Here is an 8,321-nt window from a genome sequence, read left to right as displayed (position 1 = left end):
TATCTATCTATCTATCTATCTATCTATCTATCTATCTATCTATCTATATCCCTAATATCCTAACTAAACAGTGGAAATCCAACCTCCATAGATACGAAAATTTGCACCATTTAAGGCATCCCATTCCACTTTTGGACAGCACTCATTGTTAAGAAGTTCATCCTGACAAGATTAATTTATCTCTTTGGTACTTTTGCCTTTTATTTGCAGTTCTGCCCTCTGAGACCAAAAAGAAGAGGTTTAATCATTCTTCCCATGATTGTCCTTTGAATAATGGAAAACTTTTTATTTGGCTGGTTTTTATCACTGCCTCCTTTCATTGTTTTCTTCTCATAGGATAACCTTTCCCAATTCATTCAACTGATCCTTCATATGGCATGGATACCAGGTCTGCTGCCATCCTTGTACTCCTCCTCTGGAGACATTGTCCTAAAAATATGGAACCCAGAACTTCAATTTCTAATTGTTTATGCTAATTAATTTTCCTCTGGGAAGAGAATAATTCTAATTACTCATTCATGCTGTTTTATCTGGTCTCCCCCACCCTCCCTTGGTCAAGCTAGAGAGAGGTAGCACCACCTAGGGAATGCACCTGCAATTCTTTAATAGTGCAGGCTGAGGTTGCCAGGGTATAGCATGAGGCTGGCCATGAGATTTTGTACTTGTAAAGGCCATAGAGGATTGGTAACAAACTATGCGTCTTAGAGAGCAACAAAGTTCACCTTATTTTGGAGAATAAAATACCAGATAATGCATGGATTGAGACAAGAAGACATGAGACATACCCAGGCAATGGAAGAAAAAGGCAGAAATGTAGTACCAGCAGCGTCCAAGGGGCAATCAAAAAGCACAATCTTGTTTCAAGCCAGATTTCATCAAAACCAGACTATTTTCAGCTCGAGTTAAGCACTCAGGCATAATTTGTCACATTCAATACAGAAAATGTCTCTCTGTCCTTTTAAGCCAGTGACTGTGGGATAAACCCCAGCCTCTTGCCTACTGTGCAAGCATTTCAGCAGTGAACAGCTCCCTTAGGAAGCAGCTGTACCCCAACAACTCCAAGCAACTTTCCACAGGCTGTCCCAGGTGAACAAGATCTTCTCCTTTTTAGACTTGGTGCTTTCACTTTGTCTGGGTCACTCTGTTGCTAGGAGTCCATATTTATCTTTCCCCCCTCCCCGCCCCGACTCTGTACTTAGCTATTTCAAAGGCCATTTACTATGGATTGCTATATCTTTATCACCTAATAGGGAACCTCTTACATAAACTGTACTTACTAAATGTTTATTGATGTGAACTGAATTGAAATCAGTCCTACTCAGCAAGAAGTTGATCCAACCAATTCATTTCCCAGTGAGGTCCTTTTAGTATCTTTAGCAGATTTAAAAAAAAAAAAAAAACATTGTTAGAGAAATGCTGATGAGAAACATGCCCCCACCAATGCAGATCAGACACCTGCTTTGCAAATTATACTGTTTGAAAGTTACAGAGCAGGTTTTAAAGCTGTCTTAGACACTAGAAGGTTATATAATTTTCACACATTTGGTATGTGCCAGAGGCAAGAATTTCACCTTAAAAGTTCCTAACTCTGAGTTCAGATTCCTGTCTCCATTATATGATGCTCTCTTCTTTCTACAATCTATTATTATCAAATCCTGCCCTAAAACAGGACTTTCCCTGAACAAATCTCAGGTATCAGTCTACCCAAAACCAGCTCTGGATCAGCTCTGGAATGCATTTAGGGAGTGCATCACATCCAGAAAAATGGAGAGTTGAGGGACCATTTTATGGAGAGTAGATCGGTTTACCTTAAGACATGTTATATGGGGCAGATAGGTGGCACAGTGAATAGGGCGGTGCTCCGAGGACCTGAGTTCAAATTCAGGCTCAGACACTTGATACTGTGTGACCTTGGACAAGTCACTTAATCCCAATTTGCCTCCTTTTCCCTCTCAAAAAAAAGGCATGTTATATATTCTTCACAATCTAGTGTGGTACAGTGGAAAGGACTGACTCTGGCATCAGAAGATCTGGATTTGAATCCTGACTGAAGCTTACTACTGGTGTAAACTTGGGCATCTAAAATGTGGAAGTTGAATAAGATGGTCTCTGTGACCCCTACCAAATATAATCTATAATCTGAGCCTTTTCATCTTTCTCCTTCATGTCCCTGAATTAAGAAAACCCTCTTTTGCTTGGGAAACTATTGCTTGGCTTACTTGAATGTGGTCCAGCCTGACCCATTGAGAGAATACTTAACCAAATGGGCAACTTTGAAATTCTCCTCCAACAGTTTCCCTGGTAACACTTTAAAAAAAACATAAGAATTTGCATTTAAACCTCATAGACAATAAGGCATTGCCATTTGTTTTATCACAGGATCACAGAATAATTTGGCTGAAAATGACCTTAGGAGGTATTTAGTCCAACTTAAACTCAACAAACATTTTCTTATGCAAAATATCTGACAATATTCAGCCTTTACTGGAAGGTCTTCAAGGAGGAGGAAATCCCTATCTTCTAAAGCCGTATATTCCCATAACAGATAGCCCTAGGAGTTAGTTTCTTTACACACTAATTCTGTCTTATGGGGCCAAGAAGACCAATTCTAATCGATGACCCGATTCCCCTTCAGATACTTGAAAACAACCACTATATACCAATATCCTCTCTCTTAACCCCAGTCTTCTCTACTTGAAACTAAAAATTCCTACTTTTTTTCAACAAGTCCATAAAGGGCATTGATTTAAGGTCTTTAATGAGACTGTTTGTCAATTTTGTCAATCTTCCAAATCAAAGCTTGTCAAGATCATTTGGAGCCCTGTTTCTGCTATTCAGTGTGTATCCTACCAAACTTTGTGTCATCTTCAGATGACCATGCCTTTTGTGTCATTATATTAGCCATTGATAAAAATCTCAAACATGGCATCATGCAGAGCAGAGCCCCAAAACACCACCAAATACCACTCTACCAACCTGGCATAGAATAATTGACAATTATTCTCTAAATCTTGTGATTCAGCCACTTCTAAATTCTTCTAATTGTATTATTGTCTAGATCACATCTTTTCATTTTTTTATAAGACTAATTTGAAAGGCTGTATCAAATAACTTGCAAAATCTAGATAAGCTGTATTTATAGCATTCCCTTGATTTACCAGGTCCTAATTTAACCCTATCAAAAAAAGGGGGGGGCACCAGGTAGCACAGTGAGTAAGAGCACCGACCCCAGAGTCGGGATGACCTGGGATCGAATCTGGGCTCAGATACTTAGCACCACACCCAGAAATAACTGGCCATGTAACCTTGAGCAAGTTGCTTAACCCCAATTGCTTAAAAAAGAAAAGAAAAGAAAAAGAAAATGAGTCTAGTCCAGCTTGACTTTTCTTGTAAGCAATTACATGGAAGAATGAATTGAGTGCTGAATATGGCTTCTGGAAGATCTGAGTTCAGATTCTATCATAGACCTTTCATAGATGTATGACCCTGGGCAAGTCCTTTACTCTTTTTGCCTAAGTTTTCTCATCTGTAAAATGAGGATAAAATAACACTTACATCCCATGGGTGTTGTGAGGATAAAATGAGATGAAATTTTTTAATGGCCTATTAGTTTTAGCATTGACTTTGCCACTCACTAATTGAGTGACTGTGGTCAGTCACTCATCTCCATTGAGTCTCTGTTTCATCCTTTATGAAAGAGTAGAGTTGGGGAAGATGGTCTCAAAAATTCTCTCTGGTCAAAAGAATGGCATTGTGTTATAGTAGATAAAGAAAGAATTAATGAATGAAGGAAAATAATTATTAAGATTATACTATGGGGCAAGCATTATGTTAGGAGGGGAACAAGAGTCCAAATCAATACATAGATTAATACATTCTTTCCAGAAGTATTGATATTTCGATTTGATGACAGTTTTGCCAAGCCAGAGGTGAGTTAATTGGCTCAGCTCTGTCCCCATTCCCCCATAGGATGTGACAGTCTAGTTTGGAGTGTGGATCAACAGCAGTATGCTAGAAAATGAATGAGGTCAGAGTGAGACTATATAGTCCCAAGGAATTCAGAGCTGGCCCTTGATTCAAGATGCTTGGATTTGAATCTTGTCTCAGATAGTTATTACCTTGTAACCCAGAGCAAGTCTGTTCTCTCACAATACTAGTTTCCTCCTCATCAAGTGGAAAGTAGCATACAGTATTTTTTATTATGAGAATTTTGCTCTGCAAATTTTAAGGTACTAAATATGTGAATTCTTAGTGTAACTCCACCCACAAACTTCAAGGGAGATTTTCAATAGCTCTTACACAGAGAGCAGTCAATGGAGTTTGGGTCAAGAAGAGGTCAGAACTCCAAGAAGTTTGCAGCACTGGAGTAGGGTAATTACGGTTGTTGTCAAGAGATAAGGTGGTAGCTGCTACTATGGACCCTGGAGAGCACAGCAAAGGCTATTGGTATAATAGAGAAAAAATAACCAGACTACCCACGGCATCATCACTGACATCGGGTTGATTGGAAACAGTTTGATGGGACAAAGGGCATGAGTGGTAATGGCTTCTCCCCCTTTGGATGCCCAAAGGGTCTGAGGGGGTTGCCTCCTTTCTTGTTCTCTTGTTCTCTATCTCTCCCCTCCCTCTTTGTGTTTTGGTGGATCTGGAAGAAAAATATGTCCTATTTTGCCTGGCTGTGATAGTGGTGTTTTGTTTTCATGATTCTCTTTTAATAAATTAGTTTGTTCCAGAAGGAAGGCAATCAAAAACGCTTGATAAGAAGCATAGCTTTGAAAGATACTGGTGTATGTTCTTTAAAAGAGAAGATGTTGTACATAATAAAACCTAGAATTTCATTTAATCTCAAAAAACAAATGAGTTTTTTTCCCATCATCTGTGGACATGCCATTTTTGAAGAGCAGAGTATGAATAGAGGAATTGTATATTTCAAAAAATGATCTCTTATTCTTGGATCCTGCCATTCTAGTGTGGAAAGCTAAGACCTCTCTGGAAACTATTGATGTAGAGTTTAATTTTATGAATGATCTTCTACTTCAGCTCTAAAGTCTGAACTCAAGGCTCAGCTAAATTTTCTGTGGAAAAATAAACATGGTGGTGTTGTGGTTATGAGCATAGATCTTAGAAGCTAAACTCTATCCAAAGGGCAGGGAAGAAGAGAATACAGAATCTTGGGATCCATTGACACCTAATGTTACAATAATGTAATTATTGTTAAAATTCTCCTATTCTAAAATTCAGTTTGTTAAGTGTATGATACAAATGCACTATAGCATTCAGGGAGATTTATACTTGCTGTGTGATGAGGTTAGATTATACTATTCTATATAATCATGTAGATTATTTTTCATAAAAGTTCAGGGATACCCTTGTTCTGCTGTGTGCTATGATGAAATTAGCAATATTATTCTCTTGGCTTCTCCTGTGGTATCAATTCAAAAGGATATGGCATCCTCTTGTTCACATGACTAGCAACCATTCAGTGCAATACCAATGAATTATTGATCACTGACAACAGGAAACCTTTGGAGATTGTTCATCTGAACCTGAGTCTGTGGCCTTCTTCCCACAATTTATCACCAAAACAAATTCCTTTGTTCATTCATTCATTCATTCATTCATTCAGCAAATGTTGAGGGCTATTAGGTATCAGAAATGTAAAGATGACATAATTCTCAGACCTGGAGGAATCTCACCTGTTCTAACCTGTGAATAATAAACTAAGCAACAACATAGCTGAGTAGTGGTCATCTGACCTCAGCTATTTGGTGAAGTAAGTAGAGAATTAGAACTTGAGTTAGGAAGGAAGACCTGAGTTCAAATATGGCCTCAGATGCTTCCTAGCTGTGTGACCCTGGGGAATTCACTTAACCCTGTTTGCTTCAGTTTCCTCATCTATAAAATGAACTGAAGAAGAAAATAAAATGAGCTGGAATAAAAGTAAAACTAGCTAGAAAAGGAAACCATTCCAATATCTTTGCAAAGAAATCCACAAATGGAATCACAAAGAGTTCTGCACAAATAAAATGACTCAACAATGCCAAAAACAATTCAAGGTCCTCATCTCTAGTTTTACTCTTCTTGGAAGCTGTAGCCCTTCGCCAGGGTTCAGTGATCTCTCCTATGCTCTGAACTACTTGCTGCCTCTACTATTCTCCCTGTGACCACCTACCTACTATTCACTTTCTCTGAGTAGCTGAGCCATTCACTGTCTTAAGATATCACTTCCCTGCATTTTGTTAAGGTGGAGGGTTATGGCTTTAGAATGTTGAGTCCAAGGTGAGACCGGGTCAATGTGTTGTTTAGTTTAGCTGATTTCTCTCTCTCTTTTTTATACTTTTATAAGAGATGAATCTATAGGCGGGGTGTGGGGGGTATATTCAAAAATGAAAGTTATGTGAAAACAAAGTGTTTTTTTTTCCTTTAAAAGAAGCATTAAGAGAAAAGCCATGAAACTGCATTGATTAAAGCTAATTAAATTGGAGTTCACTGTTTCTCTTTTGGTTTTAAACAACAATAATAATAGTAACTACAAAATAGATGCCTATGCAAAAAATAAATCAATATACATGTATATATGTAGATGTTTATATATGTGTGTGTGTGTGTGTGTGTATGTGTGTGTATTCACACACAAACGGATGAATAAGGCATTTGTTAAGCACTGTGGGCAAGGAAATATATTCAGTAAGTAAGCATTTATTAAAGTTACTATGTCCCAGGAAGTGTGCTAAGCATTAAGGATACAAATAACAAAGTAACTCAGTAATTGCACTCTCTCTAGGAATTCACATTCCGAAGGAGAAGACATTATATACTGATACTTTCTTTGACTGCAATTCAGAAGTAAATATCCCATGATCCACAGGGTTCAGAGGAAAAACCAAAAGGAATGCTATTTCCATTCATAAATTGCATCCGTTTCTGATGTTACTACTTGAGAGTCCCCAGGCTTTGAGTGGGAAGAACATTGCTTTCGGAATCTTCACTAGCAGTGGTATACCACCTGCAGGACCTTCCTGGGTAATGACTGTGAAGCCCATGATCACTCTCGGATTCAGGGTCCTAGGGCCTAGGCCCATAAGGAACTGAGGAAAAAAGATGATCTGGGTGCTGCCTCCTGTTTCTACCTCAAAGTGTCCAGGTGGCTTTGCCTGCCTATTCGTGGCACTTGGTAGGGGTTGAGGATGGAAGGACCTTTGCCTGCCAGAGTTATGAGCCAATTTGCGACTGCAAGGGCTGGTCTGGAAATAGGACTGGTGGTCTGGGGGTGCTGCCACCCCTAGGGCTCTTGTGTTTATCTGCCTGTTGGTGGCTAATAATAGTTTTTATTGGTGGTTATGAGGAGGATAGACCCCTTCTCCAAAGTCATTTCTCCTCTCAATAACGGCTCTAGATGGGACTCGTTTGGAAGTAGAGGCAGTGGTCTCAAGGACCCTGATATTTCCCAGGCTCTGGTGTTCAGGCTTATGGACTGTCTCCATTAGGATCTGAAGGGAGATGGCAGTAAAGATGATGGTGGTGGTTTAACTGTACTCATCACATGCTGCCCCGCATCTGTCTGTCTCTGTCTATCTCTGTTATAAATAAGAAAGGACTAGATAGGGTAAGTAACTTTCTTAGGGTGTCATGGGTTGTGTAAGGGTTGGGAATTGTCAATAGTGAATAAGCATTTAATATAAATACAAAAAAAAAAAACAAAGACAATCGCTGCTCTAAAGGAGCTTACATGTTAATAAAGAAAAGACTATATACAAAGGAAGCTGAAAAGGGAGATAGAGCTTGAAGAGGAAAGTAACCAACGACTGGAAGCTGGTGAGAAATGGGGAGGAGAGTGTGCTGAGCTTCCTCCTTAAATGGGGGCCTTTGCTCTAGGCAGAGGGGCCAACCAGAGGGCCAGGGGGGACTGATGAAATGTGGAAACAGGCACATGCAATCTGGCAACATAATGAGATGTCCCAATGATGAAGGGAAGGAAAGCATAATGGAGACTATTAGGGAAAGACTGAAAGTTGGAAGGAACATCAAAGATCAATAAATTTAACCTGTCATTTTATACAAGTGGAAACTGAGCCCTAGAAAAGTGATGCAATTTATTGTAAATCAAACAGTAATTGGCAGATTAGGGATGTGAATTTGGGTCTTCTCATTCCAAATCCAGTCCAATGGCTGCACCATTCTGCTTCTCAGACCAAAGATGCTCCCCCTGGGGTGTTAGGAGAGACAGCTCCGGGTGATAAAAGCAATTCTCTACCAAAGAACACAGCTTGGTAAGTTCCCAGGAGTCTGGAAAGGAGATGTGGGAATTGGGTTCATAGAAT

General features: G+C 39.3%; 1 protein-coding gene and 1 long non-coding RNA gene across 4 annotated transcripts in view; one reads left to right on the top strand and one right to left on the bottom strand.

The window, feature by feature from the left end:
• CTNNA2 (catenin alpha 2) overlaps positions 1-8,321 on the top strand; it is a 1,588,763-nt gene that overhangs the window by 851,803 nt on the left and 728,639 nt on the right. The window lies entirely within an intron of this gene.
• LOC138144572 (uncharacterized) overlaps positions 1-8,321 on the bottom strand; it is a 95,291-nt gene that overhangs the window by 1,351 nt on the left and 85,619 nt on the right. The window contains exon 2 of the long non-coding RNA XR_011163982.1: positions 1,278-1,371. This is a non-coding gene — a long non-coding RNA (uncharacterized lncRNA). The remainder of the gene's footprint in view (positions 1-1,277; positions 1,372-8,321) is intronic.

Source organism: Petaurus breviceps, unplaced genomic scaffold (genome assembly GCF_028583685.1).
Source record: "Petaurus breviceps papuanus isolate PSGF00001 unplaced genomic scaffold, PetGlider_PUasm1.0 139, whole genome shotgun sequence".
Classification (NCBI taxonomy): domain Eukaryota; kingdom Metazoa; phylum Chordata; class Mammalia; order Diprotodontia; family Petauridae; genus Petaurus; species Petaurus breviceps.
The sequence above is the reverse complement of the archived record's forward strand: the minus strand, read 5'-3'. Positions and strand labels throughout refer to the sequence as shown.